This window comes from Papio anubis, chromosome 4, assembly GCF_008728515.1.
Source record: "Papio anubis isolate 15944 chromosome 4, Panubis1.0, whole genome shotgun sequence".
NCBI classification, from domain to species: Eukaryota; Metazoa; Chordata; class Mammalia; order Primates; family Cercopithecidae; genus Papio; species Papio anubis.
The window spans coordinates 159,305,476-159,330,055 of NC_044979.1; the positions used below are offsets into that span (position 1 = coordinate 159,305,476).

The following is a 24,580-nucleotide window of genomic DNA, read 5'->3' on the forward strand; positions in this document are numbered from 1 at the left end:
TTTTCTTTCTTTCTTTTTTTTTTTTTTTTTTTTTTTGACAAGTTCTTGCTCCGTCATCCAGGCGGAAGTGCAATGGTGTGATCATGGTTCACTGCAGCCTTGACCTACTGACCTCAACCAATCCTCCCACTCCAGCCTCCCAAGTAGTGGGGAGTATAGATACATACTATCACACCTGGCTACTTCTTTTAATTTTATTTTTTGAAGAGTTGGGGTCTTGCCTTGGTGCCCAGGTTTGTCTCAGACTCGGGTGGTCCTCTCAAGTGATCCTCCTGCCTCAGACTCCCAAAGTGCTGGGATTATGGGCATGGGACACTAGGTCCAGCTTCATAGTCCATTTTGATTATAATTGGGGACACTATGTCCAGCTTCATAGTCCATTTTGATTATAATTGATCTGAGAAGTTTAGCTATGTAGCAAGTGCCCATATCTTATAATGTCAAATGTATTGATGTGCTAAGAGAGCGATTTAATTTTAATTTTAACATCAGATATCTTAAAGTTGGCTAAAAACTAAAGATGGTTTAACTCAAAACATTTTAAATAGAAAAGGAGTTTTGTAATTGGAGTTACAGAAAGAATATTTAAATGTCAATAGTCTAGAAACTGGAAACAAAGTTAAGGACCAGTTTGGGACCATCAAAAGATAATTTAATTAGCAAGACTTTCTCTGATTTTCAGGTAGTTGCTTATGTTAAATGCAACTATGTGGTGGTATATCACGGTGTATATATTTATGTTTCAGGTGTATAACCGATCATAGTAGTTTCACTTAAGAAACGTGTAACATTTTCAATTGAGGAAGCAAAACACATACACATTACAAAGCACAAAGCACATAAGCCCGTTTATTAAATAAAAAGTTTTTTGGATATTTCCAGTTAAAATCATTTTCTTTATAAACACCAATTATTAGAGAATTTCTCTTGCAGAACCATTAGAAACTAGAGATATTTGTTTGACATCATGAATGTTATCTTTCCCAAAACTTAAACTAAATTGTTAATGTAAATTGAAATAATTTGAACAAATACATTTGTTTATGAATGAATAGCTATTAAGACACTTATTTTTCATAAGTTGCTAAGTATGTATAATATGTTAAAAATCCTGATGGAAAATTTTAAATACATGGTGTTCTGGTAATTTTACCTAAATCGTGCTTGAACATAATCTGTTACTTTAGTCATGTCAGCGAAAAGTAATGTTATCTTACTTTGTCAGGGAAAAAAAGGACTTCCTCAAATCAGAATGCCTAAGATATCGAACCTGCAGAGAAGTGCTCCTACATTTGTATTTTTTAAAAATTTAAATATGTAAATTATGAATATGCAAATATAATCCTGAACCACAATACACTGAAACATGGACACATTCTTAGGTCTGCATATTTAACATTAAGATTGTGAGGTATTCCTAATCATTCTGGTTCATTTGCATATAATCTGCTTTTTAGAACTGATTTAAACAAAGACATCATAGGATGAAATAAAGCAACTTGCTTCATAAGAAAAAGTCATATTGCTGCAGCATATCTCAACAGAGGGCGTGGCTGACATTTTTAATTTCTAGATGCTTGCATCTTCTGTAATTATCTTTCAGTAACTATATTCAGAAATGAAGCTAGTTTAATCACCAGCTTCATTGCTGGTACAAATGACAGTATGTTATCAGTAGTATATTTCCAAACCCACTTCGCCGTTGTATCAGCACGGAATGCAAATAAACTGTACCAGGTATATTAAAAGCTGTGGGTTATTTTCTGTAACACACTTGTTTGTTCTACTGATCAGCAGGCAGATGCTGCAGCCCAGTTATTGGGAACAAGTCCCAGCTGAGAGCACATTCCTTTTGTCTGTGTTGAATCTAATAATTATCTCCATGAGTATTGCTTAAGAGAAGGAGGAGCATCTGCTCTGTTGGTCATTAAGACAACAGACTTGGTGAAACAATTGTGATCATCCAAATCTACACTAAATTAACATTATTAGAATTGAGTTGATTTCCTTATGCTAGCAGAATGATTATTCTACAAACTATAGAACTTGCACTGATTACTAACAATCTCATTCCCATCACAAGTTCTTAAATAACATTTATTTGTTGAAATAAAGTTAATAAAAAATCCAAACTTTTAATGGGGAATATTCTAGAATTGACTACAATGACCAGAAGTAACTTATTTGAATTCTTAGACACTGGCATTTGCTGATGCTAATTATTTTCAGGATTTTAGGTGTGTGAGACAACTTCTGTGTGGTTGAAGAGAGATAATTATTGTAAAAATATCTAGATTTGAGTCACAAGCAAGATTTTGAATGTTGGCGAATTCACCATTTTGATAATATTAAATGAATTGGGATTACGTATCTTAGCCATTTTGATAATATTAAATGAATTGAGATCATGTATCCTGTTAATGCAAAGGAGAGAAGACTTTTTGTATATCAAAAAGTTTATTGTATGTCTATTAGCTGTACAGCTAAGATGCAACTAAATTGCACATTACATTTTAAGATTTCAGATCACTAGTCCCCAGAGATTCTGAATCAATAGCTCAGGAGAGGAATCCAGGGATCTGAATTTTTCAACTCAGATGATTATGATGCTACAGTAGTCCCAGATCTACAATTTGCAATAAACAGCAGAAATCTCTCTCTCACTTTTTCTTTGGCTCTCTCTTCTTCCTCTCCCTTCTTCCCTTCTTCCCTCCCTCTCTCCCCCTTCTTCCACCCTCCCTCCCTCCCCCTCTCCCTCCTTCCCTTCGGAGTAAACTTCCATACAACTTTCTAGCAGATATCTGTAACGATCTTATTGGTTAAAACTTCTTTAAAGTTTATGACTAACTCAATCACTGAAAATGATTATGAATCCTAATTATTGGTTTAAACTGATCAGGTTTGATAACTAGAGCTGAGGATGAGCGACCATGCCTAAGTCCTGTTGTGAAGTGTGAACTTCTGGTAAAAAAAAAAAAAAAAAAAAAAAATGAGCTCTGAATGAAACTAAAAAGAAGAATATCTCAAAAGTAAGCCATACAAATTTTCTGCTAGTGTCTCTTATTTTACCAAGTATTTTTTGTGGGTATATTCTGTTTTCCCCTGGTGAAGTATAACACATTAAAAAGAGAGTAGCTTTCTGATTTGTTTCTTTGAACAGGCAGAACAAATATGTTTGGAATACAAGTGAAACATTTTGAATTTTTCTCTATTCCTTCTGTTCATTCTATAACACACAAAAAAATAGAACATATATTAAATATATGAATAAAGAAAAGATTTAGTAAATATGGCCGGGCGCGGTGGCTCAAGCCTGTAATCCCAGCACTTTGGGAGGCCGAGACGGGCGGATCAGGAGGTCAGGAGATCAAGACCATCCTGGCTAACACGGTGAAACCCCATCTCTACTAAAAAATACAAAAAAAAAAAAACTAGCCGGGCGAGGTGGCGGGCGCCTGTAGTCCCAGTTACTCGGGAGGCTGAGACAGGAGAATGGCTAAACCCGGGAGGCGGAGCTTGCAGTAAGCTGAGATCCGGCCACTGCACTCCAGCCTGGGTGACAGAGCGAGACTCCGTCCCAAAAAAAAAAAAAAAAAGATTTAGTAAACATGAACAATATTTATTTAACATCAGTGATCAAATAAGAAAAAAGATGAGTTACTTGTTTGGGAATTTCAGACTGTTGTTAATATTTAAACTTGCATTTGCATTTTTTGGTTTTTGCTTTAATAGCATAAATTCAAAATTTTCCTTTTTTAACATTACCAATTACTGTGCAGGAAATATAAATAACAAAAAGGATAAATTATTCAAGATAAGGTATCAGGTTTCTGCTTTCTATGTTTTCCTTTGTGTGTGTGTGTGTGTGTGTGTGCGCGCGCCTCCAGTTTCCTTGTTTGTCACTGTTTTCCACACGCTGCTTATCTCAAAAGAAACAAGCCACTAGTTTATCAAATTGCTTTCTACCTTCCTCGACTGTATCTGCATATATTTCATATTGCACGAGGCCAGCATGCTAGGAATAGAAAATGAAAAAACATCAAGATGTTATGCTTTCTCAGCGGGTATCTGATTGGTGGAATGTTTATTTAGATGTATATATGTTTGTTCCTACTCATTAACCAAGGTGATTGCAATAAGAACCTGTAGTCATTTCAAGGTGATAAATGACACTGTCATCCAAAAAGCATGTCTTATTTTTTTGTCTTTTTTTTTTTTAGTTTAATGCATATTGCTAGGCCACATTGATTATGTAGCTTAGCATGGTATATTTATATTGCTTTTCCTTAAAATTGATACACTGCTCATGGTGATGACAAATAGATCCTCGTAATCATATTATGGCAGATTGGCACAGGAAAACATTGAATTAATTTAATCAGTTAGGAATTGTATTCAGGTAGCAACAAAACGCTGCCTTACATGAATTATAAATGTAACGTTTTCTCAAGTACAAGAAATTCAGAGTAGAGAGTTCCAGATTAGAGGGCCAGGATGCCATCAAAGAGAATGTTAACTCTTTAACATCATGCTTGTTCTTAATTTTAATGTAAGTCTCATTTTTATGCTGTTTAGATGGCTGCAAAAACTCCAGCCATCACATCAGTGTTTCAGGCAGGAAGAAGGGCATGAGCAAAAGTAGGGGATGACTGAGCCCGTGTGCATTTCTTTCTGACTTCTGCCTTCACTTTATGGGCCAAAATGTGATATATGATAAGAGAAAGTGAGAGAACAATTATTATTTAAAAGCTGGCCTTCCTAACTTTACAAGTAAAAGCAGAACTTTGTGCTAAGAAAGGAGAAAATATTTTTGATGAGTATTTGGCAGTCTTGCCGCATTTATGAGCGAAAGAGACACTTGTCTTGATAATCAGCTTACTCTGAGTAAAAAAAAAGATAACATAAGTGGGGAAAATAAAGTTCAAAATTCAAGGTATCTCTAAGTGGGAAAGGACCCTAAGTATGTTTAACTTTCCCTTTAGGGTTGCGAAAATCACATCTGCTTTCACTGGGTCAATTAATATTCCTATTCTAATAAACATTCAGAAATATATACATATATACACACATACACACACATACATACATATTTGTTTTTCATTCTCCTCCATTTGTTATTCGGAGGATGTGGACGATCAACTCCCTGGTGTCATATAATTAATATGCAACATTTACAAAACTGGACTTCTATTTCTTCATATCAACATATCTTCTTGCCTTCTGTCTTTTTTCTTTTCAACTTTTAAGTTCTGAGGTACACGTGCAGGATGCGTAGGTTTGTTACACAGGTAAAAATGTGCCATAGTGGTTTGCTACACAGATCAACCCATCACCTAGGTATTAAAAGCAGCATCCATTAGCTATTCTGATGCTCTCCCTCCCTCTCCCCCCACAAAATGCCCCAGAGTGTGTTTCTGCCCTCTATGTGTCCACGTATTCTCATCCTTCAGTTCCTACTTATAAGTGACAACATGCAGTGTTTGGTTTTCTGTTCCTGTGTTAAATTGCTAAGGATAACGGATTCCAGCTCTGTCCATGTCCCTGCAAAGGACACAATCTCATTCCTTTTTATGACTGCATAGTATTCCATGGTATATATGTACCACATTTTCTTTGTTCAGTATTGGTTTCATTTTCTTTCTTATTTCTCATACCCAGTTCTTTTTAAACTCCCATGGCTTCTACCTCCAAAATTCCTACTGTCACTCATTCTTCTCTTGTTACTGCCACTATCCTGATTGAGGTCCTGCAATGTACGTTACCCAGTGAACTATTTTCTAATTCGCAGTTATACCAATTTCTTAATGACAGACATGGAAAGAATTATAATTGCTAATAAAAATTTTAAAACTCACACTATCTTTCAAGCGTCCCAATAATATCACTCTAAAATATTTTCCAGCTCTAATGTATATTATTCCTCCATGCTGACTTTCAGTCCAGACATACTTATTTGTTTTCCAAGTATCTCCACTTCTTCCAACATCTAGACTTTTTGCTCACAGTTTATACTTCTGCCTTGTCATCTCTCACTACTCTTCTCACCTGTTGACATTTTATTCATCCATCAAGTTCAAACTCAACATTGCTTTTTCCATAAGAGCTTTGATGATTTTTGCAACCTGTTAAGGTTTCTCCTTTCTTTTGGCCTCCACAGCATTTTATTTTTCCTCTTTGAAGTTGTTTACATATTTGAATTTTAATATAAGTGATTAGGTAGTCTTTGATCTCATCAGCTAGATTACATTTAACAGAAAAAAGGGATAACTACATATTCTTTTTATGCTCAGCGCTATATATATATATGTGTGTTTATGTATATGCCCAGAATTGTGTATACTTCGGTCGTGTGAATCATAACTAAGGCATTCAAGACAAAGGCCTGGCTTCTTACCAGAGTCTAACCTCTGGTTATCACTCAATGTGGCAGTCTAAGTGAAGAAGGACTTATGAAAATAAGACCACACTGGAAGGGCAGCACTCAGCAGAATATCTCTGCGCCCAGGTCTCCAAAGATACATGTGATATCACTAATCAACATGATCTTTACCTCATGAAATTGTACTCAATGTTAGATAATGACTGTGAGATTATTACATTAACATTAGTGTTTAAAAACCATTCCTAATTGTAAAAATAGGTGGAATTAGGTTGCCAGGACACTGTAATACATAGACAAAATTAGAAATGAATAAAACCAAAAATTTGGTTCTTTGAAAAATATATTACTTTTAACAGACCTTTGAAATAAATGAATAAGAAAATAACAAGGTAAGATAAACAAAATATAGAATGATAAAACATAAATGACCATAAGCACAATAAAAATAATATTTAGAATGAAATTAAGTATATACAGTATTAATGAAAGTATTTTACTTTTATACACAAATGTGTATGGTATTAGTAAAAATAAAAGCATAAATATTAGCGAACTATAATATTCTATTGAAGTACTGTACAGTGATCAATGGCGTGGTTTGGCTCTGTGTCCCTTCCCAAATCTCACCTTGAATTATAATCCCCAGGTGTCAAGGCAGGGAACTGGTAGGAGGTGATGTGATCATGTGGGAGGTTTCCCCCATGCTGTTCTCATGGCAGTGAGGGAATTCTTGTGAGATCCGATGGTTTTAAAAGTGGCAGTTTCCCCTGTGTGCTCTCTCTCACCTGCCATCATGTCAGACTTTCTGTGCTTCCCCTTCATCTTCTGCCATGACTGTAAGTTTCCTGAGGCCTCTCTAGTCATGTGGAACTGTCAATTAAACCTATTTTGTTTATAAATTGTCCAGTCTCAGGTAGTATCTTTATAGCAGTGTGAGGATGAACTAATACAATAAGATTGATAAAAACTATCCTCTCTTTGCAAAGAAGCAATATTTAAGTAATACTTGTTTTGTTTGAAAATTTCTTAATGATCAGAATATACATAGATATATTCTGTACACATCTACATGAATCTTGAATGACAGCCTAGGTGTATTACGAAACACAGATTGTAGACAATCTGCCTCAAAGGTGAGTGTTTGAAAACATGTTAAACTGTTTCAGTTTTCTTCTCCTGCTAAGTTACTATTATTGACTATTATTCATAGTTGGGAGGTGTGGAAATAAGCAAAGCCTATCCACATGAGAACAGAGGCTGTTTATTCAAAGCTTGCTGCAGCCAGGGAGTCAGCCACCATCACTTGCATTTGGCCACTCCTCAGAGGTAGGCAGGGAAGTAAAAAAGCTTCAGAGTGAAAGAAGGCTCCAGGTATGCTCATATTGTAGGCTGTTGGAATGTGGAAGCCAGAGGCAGGCTAACTAGAAGTAGACCATCCTATGCAATTGGCTTGAGGAGCATATTTGGGATACTTCATTTGGTTATGAATTGGGAGTGAAACCAGAAAGTATAGAAGGTGGAAATATAGGCCGGGCACAGCGGCTAACACCTGTAATTCCAGCACTTTGGGAGGCCAGGGTGGGTGGATCACCTGAGGTCAGGAGTTCATGACCAGCCTGACTAACATAGTGAAACCCTGTCTGTACTAAATACAAAAAAATTATCTGGGCTTGGTGGCACATGCCTGTAATCCGAGCAACTTCGGAGGCTGAGACAGGAGAATTCTTTGTACCTGGGAGGCAGAGGTTGCGGTGAGCCAAGATGGCGCCATTGCACTCCATCCTGGGCAACAAGAGCAAAACTCCATCTCAAAAAAAAAAAAAAAAGGGTGGCACTACATGGCAATAAAGATTAATTCTGACTCTTGGTTGATTGCTTCAGAGGTTGCAGTTTGGCTTCCTGGACTGGTTACTATAGAATTTGTAAGTCAGAGTTTTATTGTGACATTTAGTCTGGCCTAATTTGAACTGGTTTACATCTGTTTTCTATTATTTCTATTATTATTATTTGTAAAGATGAGATCTTCCTGTATTAGCTAAGCTGGTCTTGAACTCCTGGCCACAAGAGCTCCTTCTGCCTTGGTCTCCCGAAACTCTGGGACTACAGGCATGAGCCCCCTTGCCCAGCAGATTTAAACCTGTTCTAATCAACCACTGCAACATTCGGAACATGAGCAATGAGGGGCTCCTTAATTTGAACAACCAAAGCACCACAGTTAGGTAGATAAAAATCACAAACATTATTTTGGTGTTAGTGACAAAAGAATGTAGGAAAAATACATGTTTCAGTGGGAACTATGCATTTTCCAGAGGACATTCTCTCCAAATCATCTGATTCTAGTATTTGACTGCCTTTGAGCTGATTTTCAACTATACCTTTTCTACATCCAGCACACCCTGCTGGGTTATCTGATACTAACTCTGTTTATTTTCTTGAGCTACTTTACAACTCTGTATAAATATGCCCAATCTTTTCATTCACTCTGTGCCCGCTTACAATATTGAACTTCTTCCCTCACTGAATGAGTTAAATAAAATCTTTAATGCTTATTCATTTTTATATCTGTATGAGTCATGACTTTATCTTTTATTTCTGACAATCATCTTGAAACAAAATCTTTGACTTTTATGAAGTTACTTAGATCTGTATCTTTTTCAGATTAAATGACACAGAAATATGCAATAAAAGGAGAACTTAAATACACTGAATGTATACAGTGTCTCAAACAAACCAGGCCACTTAGAATTAGGAACTGCAGTTGTAAAATGCTGACGAAGGCCAGTAGCACTTGACTCAACAAAAACAGTGTGGCTGATTTTATGGGCTTAAGGTTTCGATATGAACTGGGTGCCCTGAGCTTCAAACTTGGGTTTATTTACTGAAATTACACCTGAAAACCTAATGAAAAAAGCTGGCTGTAATCACAAAGGACACATCACATCATGACAATTGCCATGCATAAATTATTCATACTATGATTTAATATGCTACTAAATGCTTCGGCAGCATAAGTACTGGAAAGTAATACCTTTAGCTCAATTTACTTTTAATATTTTATAGCTGTACTTCCTGAAATATAGAGGCCATTTCCACAAATAAAAGGTCAAATGTTTTTCGGCATACAATACTCTGTTACAATGCTTAATCTCAACAAAAACAGTCATCCTATTAAAGTGATCTTTTATTATAGTATCTATTCATAATAAAATATATTTGATGCATTATGAAAATCTTCTCTTTAGTTTTTTAGGAGGCTATTTTGTTAGTAATTTCATAAATAAGGGGAAAATCATTTAAAGCCTTGCCTCAAGACGTCTGAGTGAATCTTTGGAGTCTTCCAAATTAGAAAAGATTTTATCAAATGACTGCATAGTGTTTTTTGTTTTTCTTTATATACTTTTAGTATTCTTCTTAGTCTGTTCAGACTAATATAACAGAATAATGTAGATTGGATGGTTCAACAACACACATTTATTTCTCACAATTCTGGGGGCTGAAAACTCCAAGATCAAGACACTGGCAGATTCTGGATCTGGTGAGGGTTCACTTTTTGGTTCATAGATGGCAGTCTTCTCATTGTGTTCTCACATTTTAAAAAGAAGGTGAGAAAGTTCTCTGCATTCCCCTATATAAACGTACTAATTCCATTCATGGGGGCTCTATCCTACTGATCTAATTACCTCATAAAGGGTGCACATCCTAATACCACCACATTAGATATTTTTAAATTTTTAGATTTTTAATTTTGATAATTACATAGTAGGTATATATATTTATGGGGTACATATAACGCTTCGATACGGCCATACAATGTGTAATAATCACATCTAGGTAACTGGAGTATCCATCACCCCAAGCACTTATCATTTTTTTGTTTTAGAAACATTTCGATTCTACTCTTTTAGATATTTTATAATAATAGATAGAGTTAGATAGCATAAATAATATCTATTTGCTAGCACAACAGGATGACTACAGTAAAAAATAATTTATCATATATTTCAACATGTAAATTTTGGGAAAACACATTCAGTACATTACAGTATTCCTGAGGGTATGTGATTTATTCGGTAATTTATTCATAATGATTCAGATAATAATATTGTTATTATCTCTTCAAAAGTCTTCTCCAACACTGCAGTGAAAATAATGTCATTATCGGTAATTATGATTTGTTGTGCTTTATTACTAATGTTTCTGAATATTTCTGTGTTACCCATGGTACTGGCATTTTTTTTTTTCATGTTAATATGAGCTATTTACTGCTCATTGGGCTTTTTCTTTGATAAATTGAATGAGTTCAATTGTTTTTCAAAATTCTGTAACCTGTGAGTTTTAAGCATTTTCACAAAATGTAAAAGTACAGCTACAAACTATGTTATTGCTTATTTTGAATAACTTTAGTTTGCCTTATATAGAAATGTTAAAATACTTCTACAAAATCAGTGTCTAATCGTTAGCTTTTTGCTAAAAGAAGTAAATAGAACATGTGGAAACTAAAGGTCAAGTTCTGAAAATCCTAATACATATCTGATGAGTTAAAGGTTTAAAGTTGAAGCAACAATATTTATTTATATAATAAACATAACTGAAGTTATAGTTTAGATTTTTATACATTTTCTAGGAAATATGATATAATAAACTTCATGATGGTTGTAAAGTAATTAAATATTGTGAAATAAATTCTATATTACAGTTTCTAGAAACAATGAAATTATTTCCTATATATTTATGTATAATGATCCATACCTCCATCCAATTCTACAAAATTAATTTAGAATAACTTTTTATTTCTTTCAATATTCTCCAGTCTTGAAGAACCTGAAATCTATGATGATATCTTTGTCTCTTTCCCAATATTCAAAACAAAAATGGAGGTGACAAAACCTATTTATGGCTTACATTGGTCAATCTAGCTGCCGTAACAAAATACCATAGACCAGGTGACTTAAATAACGAAGACTTACTTTCTTATAGTCCTGAAGCCTGAAGGTCCAAGATCAAGGTGCCAGCATGGTTCTATTTTGGTGAAAGTTCTCTTCCTGGCTTCCAGACCATCATTTTCTTGCTGTGTCTTCACATGCTATTGAGAGAAACAAAAAGAGGAAGTACTCTGGTGTCTCATATTAGGGCACAAATCCCATCAACAGGGGCTCACTCTCATGAAGCTCATCTAATCCTCATTATCTCTCAAAGGCTGTCTCCTTAGAATAGTGCAGCGGGGGTTAGGACATTAACATGAATTTCAGGGGAACACAACCATTCAGTACATAACAGATCTCTGAAGCTTCATGATCTCTTTCTGTATTTTAATGCATTATAAAGGTAGAAAATTAGGAATAACCCATTAGTTTCAGGAGCTTACTTAATCTCAATCCTTTTTAAATCACTACTAAACATATCTTATACTTGATGGATCTAAGACCCTGCTTGTAATTATAGAGCGTCCCTCCTTTTCCCCTGAGGAGTCACTCTTATTTTGAGAAATCTCAACTTAAACTTTGTTTCAGTTTGTCCTGATAATTTTTATTCTTTACTTCTGATGACATATATATTTTCAAAACTAAAGACAACCTTCTATTTTACCCTTTAAATACAATTAAAAATGAGTACCGTTTAAACTTTGAAAAGAGACTTACACACATATTCCAAATTTTAAAATGTCAAAAATTATAATTTGTTACATTTTGAAAATCAGAACTGGATTTTGGGGTTTTTTTTTAAATAAAATAAACATTGGTTACTGGAAGCAAAACTGTTGCTATAATTGAAAGTTGTTGAAGAAATAAAGGCCTCCATTCTTTTTCCTAAATAGGGCTTATTTACTTTCATTTTGTCTTTTTAGAGCTGTGCTTGCAAATGGCAAGTGAAATGAAAGATTGAAGCAATTATCCACATCATTCAGATCAAATATGCTCTCATTAAATAAGAGCAGATGGTGTGGATAAAAATTGTAGCTTAAAGGCTATGTTCCTCATATAAGGCATATGAAAATAGATTGTTTCTTCTGTGCATTTATTTTAAAAGTCTACACCTTCCCTTACAGATGAGTTTATTTAAAATGTTAAATGGAAGCAGTAGTTATAACTTACATTTAATTAGTTTAAATTAATCTGTTCATTAATTTAGATTTTACTACCCCTTTGTACACTTTGTGAGTGTAGTTATTATAATAAAAATTTTAAAAACTACACCCACCAAATTTACCAGAGGGTAGTAAAATGAGTATATACTCTTACACCATTAATTAGAATACAAATGTTTTATCTGGGCTCCTGGCATCCCCTGCTGGAAGCTGTGAGTCTCTCAATGCCCTCCACCTTCCTCAGAAATACATAGATGTCTGGAAGAATGATACACAGGCACCAACAGATGTCAGAGTTTGTTGTTTCCAGAGTAACTGCAAACCACTTCCCCAAGAAAAAGTGCTCAGGTTAGATCCGAAGTGAAACAAGAGTGAGTAGGGGCAGGAGGCTCTGATTTTTACTGTGGTTAGGTGCTGCAGCCAGGGTGGTTTTCCTGCCTGGGTTGCTTGCCAATCAGCTTCAGGTGTGACGCCAAATATCATAAGGTGTGAGGAAGGGCTTGAATGTTGTTTCAAGTCAAACATCAAAAATGGTGTCAAATTTTTTTTTTTTAATTTTATATTCAGTGAATACATGTGCAAATTTGTTACATGGATATAGTGTGTGATGCTGAGGTTTGGGTTTCAGTTGAGCTCATCACCCAAATGGTGAAAATAGTATCAGATTCTTTTTAACCCTTGCTTCTCTCTCCCTGCCTGCCTTTCGAGTCTGCAGTGTCGGTTGCTCCCATGTTTATGTCCATGTGTACCCAATGATCAGCTCCCACTTACCCATTTTTAAGAGAACATGCAGTATTTCGTTTTCTATTTCTGTTAATTCACTTAAGCCTTCTGGGGGACACTTTGGAAATACACATCAAGAACTTGTGTAATGTTCACACTTTTTACATATTCTTAATTTTGGAAATGATTCTAATACAATAATCAAAAACATTCACAAAGATATTCATACGGAAGTTTATTGTGATATTGTAATATTACATGACAGACTTGAAAACAGTTTCAAAGATATCAAATTATACAATAATTAAATATGAAAATAGCATTATATTTTCTATAAATTATTAGTTTATATGCTTAATACATTGAATACCATCCAAATATTTACAATAAATATGGGATACTTTTAACTAAAGACAGAGCTCAAATTACAATCATGAATTAAATGAGAATATAAAAGCTTGTATGGACTATGGTGCCCCTCTATGCAAATAAATGCATATGTATTGTTTTAGAAGGAAATGGACTGTATTACTAGTGGTTATTCCATTTGGTTTGACCATGGATGCTTTTCATCCTCTATGTATTTTACATTGTTTTTTAAATTAGTAAATTATAAATATTTATTACATATGTAGAAGGAAATAGTTATTATTTTTTATTTTCAGAAATATATCACAGAATATCTTTTGAGTTAATCACAGTCTGATAATTTCTTATTGCATATTTGGGGAAAAATTTACAGTAATACCAAAGATACCTGGTTATTAGAAATATGCATGTACACTGAAAGCCTTATTTAAGATTAGAATCAAAGTATATTAGAGACAGTCTTCTTTTAATTTAAACCTAAAACTCAATGTTTGTTGTCTAGAAATTACTAGAACATGATTATATCAAGCTTCTATGCTTCTGAATAGGAATTCCATATTAAACAGAAAAATAGCTGAGGATGTGAAAGTAACACTTGGAGGCTCTGCTCAAATAGTTCTTCCTCTTTAAAAAATTTAAATTGAAGAATGTAGTCAATAAAAAGTAAATGGCTACTGAAAAATAAAATATGCAGTTTTAATTATGTGTTTCCTGAATGCTCAATTTCTAATTATTACTATAAGTCCTGGCACCAAAGCACTGGTTTTTGCTTTATTATCTTGCTTAGTGTATGTGCTCACCAGAAAGTATCATTCTGAACATAAGACACATGGGTTTTCTTTTCTTTCCTTTGTTCCTTACTTTGTCTCTCTCTCTATTTCTTTCCTATTTTATGATAACGCTTTGCAGGAAAGATGATTTGTGAAGTGGTTGTAATTAGTTTATAAACATATATTATATAAGTTATAAAACCAAGATCATCTGACAACATAAAACAATTTTAAAAATCTGCACAGATTTTTGAAACTGGCATTATTTTATCGGGATGCGTGTTCCCTGGACTAATGGTTTAATTATATTGAGTCTCAATTTCCTCATATATAAGATGAGAGCTATATTTGTCATACTTTTAGAAGGTTTGTGTATCACTTGGCTGCTTGGGTTCTTAACAATATTTAGGATATTTATTTGGTATTTAAGTTATAATGAGTTATAAGTTATAATGGATTTTTTATTCATATAACAAATATTTGCTGAGAACCTATCATATGTCAGGCTCTCTTCCAGTTCCCAGGGATGTAGCAGTGAAGAACACAGATGATGCCCATGCCCATTGAATGCACACACTATACAAATACTTTAACATGTTATTAATATTATTATGCTATCATTAACATTATTAAGGTAGTCATCAGAGTAAAGTAGAATATTATTTTCGATGTTTAGGGAGTATTTCCTAAGTTCAACTAGAACTCATTGCCGTAATACATACAAACTACTGCTAAAAATATATGCCAAATGATTTCATATATTTGCATGGGATAAAACGAAATGACTTCTTTACAGCTCTCAAAAAACATAATAACACTTTCCATTTCCTGATTCTCAGTGTAAACCTGTTAACTGGAATTAAAAATGCAGTGTGGTCTGAGAATTTTCTTAAAGAAGACATACTAAGTTCAATAAGTTTCCTTATAATAAATACGATAGAGAGTTTTATAGCTGTATTTCTTATGATGTGCTTGAAATAGGCCAATGGCACAATGGTAAAGTGTGAGTAAGATGAAGATAAACCTAAAAAGGCCCCTGAAAGTGGAAGTACATAACTATCTCATCGACTCAATGGAGAGACTCTAACCATAGGGATGTATGCTGCAGTCCACTTATGAACATTTTTTTTATCTGATGGCACATAAATATCACATAATTTCACATAAATATTTATATTCTCAGCTTTCCTCAAAAAATTGGAAGACATGGCAACATTTAGCCTATATTTATGCACAACCACCACATTCAGTGTATGAACAACTACTTTTCCCCTTAAACAACTCGTAAGTCCTCAAATTCACTTACTACCTACTGTTGTACATTCTGCATTCCAGCCCAACCACAGTAGGTCTTGAAGTTTGAAGTCATTCACCATATATAAGTATATACTTTTGCATATGTGATGGAATGTTTTGCTTTGTTTCATTCAAAAAACTTTCCTTAATGTTATTTCTTCAACTGTCATAAGAGATACATTTGGAGATTATATTTTCTAACAAATAATGTATTTATGTAATCAAAATGAACAATATAAATTTATGGTCAGATGTACTGGTTGATATCATTTCTGGAAATCTGAGGAGAGTGCCTGAACTTAATATTGCTAACAAGGCATCTTTATTGGTTCTAGCAACAGAGTAAAAAATGTAGACAATGCCAAAGTCTTCATGGAGTTTACATTCCAGTGACTAAGGCAGTAGATAAGAAAAATAAATACATTATATAATTTTAGATGAGAAATACTAAGACATTAAAGGAGAAAAAGAGGAAAGAGATGGCTTGAGGCCAAGAGTTCAAGACCAGCCTGGGCAACATGGTGAAATCCTGTCTCTACTAAAAGTACAAAAATTAGCTGGGCATGGTGGCACGTGCCTGTAATCCCAGCTACTTGGGAGGCTAACGCAGGAGAACTGCTTGAGCCTGGGAAGCGGAGATGGCAGTGAGCCGAGATTGCACCATTGCACTTCAGCCTGGGTGACAGAGTGAGACTCTGTCTCAAAAAAAAATAAAAATAAAAAATAAAAAAGAATGCCTATGAACAGGTTCTGTACCAATTTAAAGGCTCACAATTACTTCATTTCATTTTAGAGTCTCAAATAGTGGTTCTGCTATGAGCCCAGCCAGAGAATCTGAATCCATCAGAATCTGGCTATTCCCCAAAAGGCTTTTAATTGTTTCTTAGTCTGAGGGACTAAGAATATTCTTAGTCCAACATTCGTGTCCAATATGCAACACTTTGGAAATAAATTTCGGCCTTATGGGGTGATACCCAATATCCTCGTTTTCCCAAAAAACTAGGAACCTGAATTGTATTTTTATTGGAGTCTTCCCTAGTAGGGCTGGAAATTAATAGGTCATCTACATGTTGTAAGAAGGATCCATTAATTAACTGTAGTTCCCTTAACTCTTTTACCAATGCATTGTGGAAAATATGGTGACTGTCTTTAAAACCTTGGGAAAGAACAGTCCAGGTAGGCTGAGATGCAGCATAAGTATCTGCATCAGTTCATTCAAAAGCAAACATGCATTAGAGCCCTGGGTGTAAAGGTATGCAAAAGAAAGCATCCTTTAAATCTAATACTGTGAACACACAAGCACCTTCACGGACATGGGTTAACATCATGTAAGAATTACGACCTATTTTGTGGACTGGAACTACTGCTTTATTACCTGCTCTCAGATTCTGAACAAATCTATATTCCCTATTTGGCTTCTTTACAGGCAAAATGGGGGGTGTTTCATGAAGACTGACAGGATTGTAGTAATTTATACTTTATAAAACTTTATTATCAGGACCTGGATGCCCCTCCAAATCTCAGGTCTCAAAGGATATTGTTTTTCCATGGATAATTAACACTGGGTTTTAAAATAACCTGGATTAGGGTACATTAACAGCTCTACCAGAAACTTCCATGTCCCAAACAGAGGAGTCTACTTGAGAGGCAACACGTGGAGAAAGATAGGTCTTTTCCTGTGGGAAGGCATGAGCTTAGAGGTAGGAGAAGTGTTGCTTCCTGCCCTGTTGCCTTTTCACGAGGCTTTCAAAATTGAACTGTGGCTTGTAATTGGGAAAGTAAATCTCTTCCCAGTAAATGAATAGGGCACTCAGGCATACACAAGAACTTGTGGTAAAATGTATAGCCCTCCATGATGAAACCAAGGGGGTGGTGACTCTCCGAAATTTTGGCTGTTCATTAATCTTCCTTGTGGTATAGGAGCAGGAAGACAGTGGCCCTGAGAAATGGATTAGACCTGAGAAGGTATCTCCCATTTCCAATAAGAACTCAATATTTTCACCTGCCACATCAAGGGTTACCTGATGCTCTTCTGTGAAGAGGATTTGGTATCCAGTGAGAGCTGTGGGGAACATCAGGCCCTGTCAGTCCTGTTTTCTCTGCAAGTATGAGTTTGGGTAGCCAAGGCTCCCTTTGGAGCCTGAGGCAATCCTCCCTCCAGTGGCTCTCTTGTTCCAGAAGGCACTCTGATTCTGTCCCAAGGGCTGACGAGCTGGGGGCTTTTGTCTGGACATCCTACATGTCACTCTCACCACACTTTCTTAGGATGGGTAACACTGAATCTGCAGGGGATTTAAAGCAACTGCTAACAATTTTACTCTTTGGCTATTTTTCTTTTTTTGGCTACATTTGCACTCTTGGGCTATTATTTTTCTCTTCCTCTGCCCGTCCTTATTGTTGTAAACCACAAAGACTATGTTAAAAGTTGTCTCATCGGGGTTTATTGTGCCACTGCTGCCTTTTATAACTTTCTCCCAATGTCAGGGGCAGACTTTGTAATAAAATATATGCCAAGGAGAGCTTGTCCTTCTGGGCAGTTGGGGCCTGCATTAGAAGACTGTCTCAGTGCCTCAACCAAGCGACCCTGTATTAGACCATTCTTTCATTGCTATAAAAATATACCTGAGACTGGGATGTTTATAAGAAAAGAAGTTTAATTGGCTCAGGGTTCTGCAGACTGTACAGGAAGCATGGCAGCCTCTGCTCCTGGGGAGGACATAGGGAGCTGTTATTCATGGTGAAAAGTAAAGTGGGAGCAGGCACCTCACATGGTGAAAGCAGGGGCAGGAGAGATGGGGAGTGCCACACACTTTTAAATGACCAGATCTCGTGAGAACTCACTCACTATCCTGAGGAGAGTACCAAGGGGATGGTACTGAACCATTCATGAGAAATTCGTTACCATGATTTAATCACCTTCCCTCAGGCCCTGCCTCCAACACTGCAAATTACAATTCAACATGAGATTTGGGTGGAGACACAGATTCAAACCATCAGGCCCTGAAACACAGTGATATTTTTATCTTTTCCCTAAGTGATATTCTAATCTTGTCATAATTAACTGACTTAACCACACACCATTTATACCTTCTATTAAATAAATTAGCATGTGAGTTCTGCATTCAAGATCTTGGGGGCTGGGTGCAGTGGCTCACATCTGTAATCTCAGCACTTAGGGAGGCCGAGGTGGGCAGATCATGAGGTCAAGACATCAAGATCATCCTGCCCAACATGGTGAAATCCCATCTCTACTTAAAAAATATAAATATTAACTGGGTGTGGCAGCGCATGCCTGTAGCCCCAGCTACTTGGGAGGCTGAGGCAGGAGAATCACTTGAACTTGGGAGGCAGAAGTTGCAGTGAGCTGAGATCGTGCCACTGCATTCCAGCCTGGTGACACAGCGTGACTCTGACTCAAAAATAAATAAATAAAAATAAAAATAAAAATAAGATCTTAGGGACCTTTCTGGTAATCCCACTAGGGGTCTGGATCTGGAATTGCATCTGCCTTCTTAAGATAAATAGCATGGCCTTGGTTTGAGCAGCTGTTTCATCTACATGTTCATGGAGAGTAAACAAAAACCTTTGTTTCTTCTTTATGGTACAGCAATGAAACAATAGTATCTGTAAGTCATACCAAGTTAAATCAAAGAACACAGTCAACCTAACAAACTCCTCTATAAACTTCTCTGGATCCTCCAAAAACTGGACAAATGTCTCTTTGCATAAAGTCAAATCAGACACAGATGGACGGGTGAGTGTCCCCTCTGCCCCCCTCCAAAATTGGAGCTTCGCCTGGGAGGGTTCTTTGCTTCACTCAGGAAAGAACTTATGAGTGAGCCGTTGGTAAAAGAAAGCAGGTATACTGAAGCACTGCAATACACACTGACTGCTCCTTATAGAGCAGGGCAAACCCATAGGTGATGTGCCCAGAGTAGCAGCATACAAGCTGCTGGCTAGCAGTATTTACACTCATTTTTAATTATATGCAAATTAAGGGGCAAGTTATTCAGAAATCTCTAGAGATGAAGCAGTAACTTCTGGGTGTTGCTGTGGCATTTGTAAACTGTCGTGACTTTGATGGGAGGGTCTTATGTGCAGTGAGAGCAACCAGAGTTTGCCTTCTGTGCCATTTCGCTGGTTCCAGTTTCTTTTTTCCATTCTGTCAGGACCAGGAAATAAGTCCTGCCAATCTCCTACTCTGTTTCCATTAGCTCTTTCCCATTCTTTTTTTTTTTTTTTTTTTTTTTGAGACAGAGTCTTGCTCTGTCACCCAGGGGAAGATAAGATCTCTGCTCACTTCAACCTCCACTTCCCAGGTTCAAGCGATTCTCCTGCCTCAGCCTCCTGAGTAGTTGGGACTACAGGTGTGTGCCAAGACACCCAGCTAATTTTTGTATTTTCAGTAGATATGGGGTTTCACCATGTTGGCCAGGCTGGTCTCAAACTCCTGACCTCATGTGAGCCACCCGCCTCAGCCTCCTAAAGTGCTGGGATTATAGGCATGAGCCACCACACCCAGCCTCTTTCCAGCATTTAAATATTCTTCCTGCTTTTGTTCCAGCAGAATTGAATTCAACCTCTTTCTGTTATTGAAATTGTTTTGAATAAAGTCTTCCTTGCCTGTTTCACTTATCGGCAGCAATTTTCTTTGAAAAGCAAACAAAATGACAAATGCCATTGCAAATATATTCTCAACATCTGATTCAACTGGACATGTTTTAAACTATACATTAACCAAGGCACTTTCATGACCAGCCAGATATATTGGAAGCATGAAGTCTCTGGAAGTACAAGAAGGTCTTTGACAAATCCTCAGGGTGTTTTTGTAGTAAGCTACTTTGCTCAGTGTTCTAAAGCATGACCTTATGGTGAAAGCTGGTAAGAAGCAAATGCACGTTGTTAGTCTGGAGGACCACTGGGATTTTAAAAAGGTATTTATTTTATGTTTTGTAATAATCAAAATGTTAATATTGATAATATTAATAACAATACCAGCTAAAGTTAACCTGCACTAATTACATCTAACCCTCACAACTTGTTTTGAAGAATTTTTTTTTTTTAGATTTTTTCTTGTTTTATTGTTATACTTTAAGTTTTGGGGTACATGTACAGAACGTGCAGGTTTGTTACATAGTTATACATTTGCCATGGTGGTTTGCTGTACTCATCAACCCATGCTCTACATTAGGTATTTCTCCTAATGCTATCCCTCGTCTACCCCTACCATCCCCACAGGCCCCGGTGTGATTTTTTAAACTATTTTACCGATGTGGAAACTGAAACAGGGAGATTAAAAACAAAGCATTAATTTAGTTAAGTCACTATTTCCATAAAAACATGTTTCTGAGTTGCAGCATAGATCTTCCAGTAATACTCTCTGCTCTTTTATTTGTGAAATCACTTTCCAGTAAGGTATTAAGGACTATATTCAATAACACAACAGTGTTTACCCAGATCTATTTCTGAAATTCAGTCAGGTATATGACATCGGCTCAAAATTCCTTAGCAATCCATGAACCAGCATGTGTGGTCATGAGTTACATAGCTTGTTTGATAAGGGAATTAGAATTTCACAAGAACAACTGTTGTCTTCTACAAGCCAGCCTGCAGAAGATTCTTTTTACACTTGACAGAAGGTAGCTGGGTAAATGTACATTGTTCTAACTTTTTAAATCATGATTTTTCTCTTGGTTTCCTAAAGGAAAGCACAAATTTTAAAAACTAAGGCACTCATTAGATGCTTAAAAATTAATAAAGAATACATAGGCACAATTGAATTACTATGTATTGGAAGATTATGAATATTACTGGATTATAATATAAAATAGACACCATTAATATCTGCATTTTACATAAAAGGGAATTAGGTGACTGTGGTCACTTAGCTAATAGATGTAGGATTTAGGATCCAGATCCATGTATACTTAATTTTAATTTAATGTTTTACCTAATGCCACTAATGAAGGAAAGATCATTTGAAAAGTATAGAAAAGAGTCTCAGCAATTGTTGGTGAATTAAATTTATAAGATTAATTTATAAGATGAAGGAAAAATATGGCATTGATCAAAAATTTTTTCTAAAAGGAATGGGAATACAGATGTCAGAGGCAAAGCAAATTTTACCCAGCATTTTATGAAACTCCCATAGGCAAAAATTTAAACAGACAAGAGATTTGATTCCACAATTCTAATATTTAGGGTGTAAAACACAATGTAAAATATAGCTATGAATAAATATTTAGGAAATTTCAGTATAAATTATGATGAATACCACCGTAAAAGAAAATTTCCAAAAGGCAACAGAAAAAGGATAAAATCAACAAGAACTACTATTGTGCAATGCATGCTTTCTTTCTCAAAATATAATGCTTTCTTAAGAAAAGATACATTTTTTTCTTACTATGCTGTATGACTCTTTTCACAATCCTTAATAAATTTAAAGAAATACAACACATAAAAACTAGGAAATAATACAGCTTAAATTATGTCCTTTTGAATTTGAAAGTCCTTCCCCTTCAGCTATAGATTTTTAAACCTCCATTAGAGCAGATGCAAAATATTATATTGAATATTAACTGTTTTATTCCAATAATCTTTCAATTCTTGGATAGACATCTCATTCTTTATGGAAATAAATATGTTTAAAATCTATTTTAAAAATTGAAGTAACTTGCTTATAAACACCAGTAGAAGCAAATTATTTCCTTCCTTCAATTCAGCGTTTATAAATAAAATGTAAGGTTCGTAAACACTGTGAGTGCGTTTGAAACATTAGGGAATTTCACCAGCTTGTAGAAACAAATAACCGATTGACCTAAGTGTCAAAAATAATCTGCAGCCCAAAAGATGTCAAAGTACTCTTTAACTGAATTTCCTTTCTCCATGCTTACATTTAATAAGCTTCCGACAAAAGCTAAAGAAGAGCCAAGAAAATCTGCAGTTTATGTGTTCCTAAGCATTTGTAACGGAAAAAGAAAAGGATTCAACTCAAAATCAACCATTCTGAGCAAACTATCGCAAGAACAGAAAACCAAACACCGCATGTTCTCACTCATAGGTGGGAACTGAACAATGAGAACACAGGGACACAGCAAGGGGAAGATCACACACCGGGGCCTGTTGTGGGGTCAGGGGAGGGGGAAGGGATAGCATTAGGAGATATACCTAATGTAAGTGATGAGTTAATGGGAGCAGCACACCAACATGGCACATGTATATATATGTAACAAACCTGCACATTGTGCACATGTACCCTAGAACTTAAACTATAATAAAAAAATTCAAAAGTCTAATACTTACTCTTAAACTACCATCAAAGCATATGCTGAAATTATCTTCATATCTCATTATTTCAAGGCATTTACATTGGGAAAAAAGGAAAATAAATCAGACAGACATCAAGGATAGTTCTGAATTCACATTTACCAGAAATATTTTAATAATGACCCTGACACCCAGCATGTATTGAACCAAAACTGAAACACAAACCAAAGCCAACCTTTTAAGCATCAAACTAGAGTACCTTATTTTGTGTATATGTATATATAATGTATATTTATGTTAAACAATATTTATATTATATATTTATTGATACAATATACATCAACGACTCTAAACCTTCTGAACTCTGTGCAATTTTGCTCATTCAATGGACATATGCCACTATATGGAGATATCTTTCATTGACACACCTTGAGGGGGATAAGACACTATCAGTATCTGCTGGGCAAATGCAAAGGATGCTTTTAAATATTCTACAACGCACAGGACAGCCGCTGAAGAGAAAATATTACCTTGTCCACAATGTTAATAATGCCACATTAGAAAATCCTGATATTTATTATATATATGTTGAATATTTAATATAAATTTATATATATACATGTATAATTATTTAATTTATAATAAAAATATATATTGCATATTAAACTGTATGGGGCTTCACTAAGATACTATGTTTCATTTTATATAGGTGTTGTGGGACCTCTCTATTTGCATATTATAAACTGAGAACATAGCAAGATGATGGAAGAGTCTTCTGTTTTTCTCCACCAGAAAACCTGCTCTGGTTTAACTGGAACTTAAACTAGATGACTGCTTTCAGAGGGAGTCAAGCATTACAGACATAATCCTGCAGTTCCTAGAATATGAAGATCTAATGGACTCAATAATAACTGAAAATCAGGATGAACAAAATATTGGGAATATTGTGAAGAATGATCAACATAAACTAAAAATCAAAATAGTAAAAATTCAAGTTGGAGAGCTCAATGGTAAGAAAGGCAGGAAAATTGGGGAAATAGAAGAGAAACTATGAGAAAAGTGTAAGGTAATGACATAAAAGAATATAATAAAAATAATTCCTGTCTTTTAGATCTGGCATTTTTGGAGAGGAAGTAATCACTGTGAATATTTGTATATTTGAAAACAATGAACAACCTATATAAATTTGGGGCATAAATAATAGCAAATAAAGTAGAGTTTGTGTAGCTATGCCATCATTGAATCAATAGTCATAAATGCTCAGTTTAGCACCTTTCTAAGGATTATAGGCATGAACCACCATAATGGGCCCAGGTTGTCATTTTGAAATATCACTTTTATACATGATACGTGGATAGAATTCCATTATAGTAGCTGATTGCCAAACTAATTTGATCAATAGGATGTCCACAACAACATTATCTACTGTGTTACTATATCTTATATTGGACTATTTTTATAAAAATGGGGACAATGGAACTACTTAGATAATCCAGGTAATTAGTAATGCCTCTTAATAGACTGTAAAGAAAGAAATGTGTTTTCACCTACTAATGAAGATTGAAACTATAGAAGTTGAATAAAATAGGTTTACAATAGTAAAGTGAACATTTCCATTGCATTTTTATAATGGTAATAGGTAAAATTATCCAACATAATACAAGTGGTATTCAGACTTTTTACATGAAT

General features: G+C 35.2%; 1 long non-coding RNA gene across 1 annotated transcript in view; it reads right to left on the reverse strand.

Moving 5' to 3' along the window:
- The window catches only part of LOC116274575, a 92,561-nt gene that overhangs the window by 64,991 nt on the left and 2,990 nt on the right, over positions 1-24,580 (reverse strand). The window contains exon 2 of the long non-coding RNA XR_004183346.1: positions 11,350-11,465. This is a non-coding gene — a long non-coding RNA (uncharacterized LOC116274575). The remainder of the gene's footprint in view (positions 1-11,349; positions 11,466-24,580) is intronic.